General features: G+C 40.2%; 1 protein-coding gene across 1 annotated transcript in view; it reads right to left on the reverse strand.

Annotated features, from left to right (window-relative positions):
- LOC104999631 (EGF-like module-containing mucin-like hormone receptor-like 2) overlaps window positions 1-819 on the reverse strand; it is a 317,660-nt gene that overhangs the window by 43,848 nt on the left and 272,993 nt on the right.

Below are 819 nucleotides of genomic sequence, written 5' to 3' on the forward strand. Positions count from 1 at the left end.
AGAACATCATAGAACACCTGACTCCAGGGAACATTAAGTGATAGGAGCTCATCAAACGCCTCCATACCTACACTGAAACCAAGCACCACCCAAGGGCCAACGGGTTTCAGAGCAAGACATACCACACAGATTCTCCAGCAACACAGGAACACAGCCCTGAGCTTCAAGATACAGGCTGCCCAAAGTTACTCCAAATCCACTGACATCTCATAACTCATTACTATACACTTTATTGCACTCCAGAGAGAAGAAATCCAGCTCCACCCACCAGAACACCGACACAAGCTTCCCTAACCAAGAAACCTTGACAAGCCACCGATACAACCCCACCCACAGTGAGGAAACTCCATAATAAAGAGAACTCCACAAACTGCCAGAATACAGAAAGGCCACCCCAAACTCAGCAATATAAACAAGATGAAGAGACAGAGGAATACCTAGCAGGTAAAGGAACCGGTTAAATGCCCACCAAACCAAACCAAAGAGGAAGAGATAGGGAATCTACCTGATAAAGAATTCCAAATAATGATAGTGAAAATGATCCAAAATCCTGAAATAAAAATGGAATCACAGATAAATATCCTGGAGGCAAGGACTGAGAAAATGCAAGAAAGGTTTAACAAGGACCTAGAAGAAATAAAAGAGTCAATATATAATGAATAATGCAATAAATGAGATAAAAAACACTCTGGAGGCAACAAATAGTAGAATAATGGAGGCAAAAGATAGGATTAGTGAAATAGAAGATAGAATGGTAGAAATAAATGAATCAGAGTGGAAAAAAGAAAAAAGAATTGAAAGAAATGAGGACAATCTCAG

Source organism: Bison bison, unplaced genomic scaffold (assembly GCF_000754665.1).
Source record: "Bison bison bison isolate TAMUID 2011002044 unplaced genomic scaffold, Bison_UMD1.0 scf7180017864358, whole genome shotgun sequence".
In the NCBI taxonomy this organism is placed as follows: domain Eukaryota; kingdom Metazoa; phylum Chordata; class Mammalia; order Artiodactyla; family Bovidae; genus Bison; species Bison bison.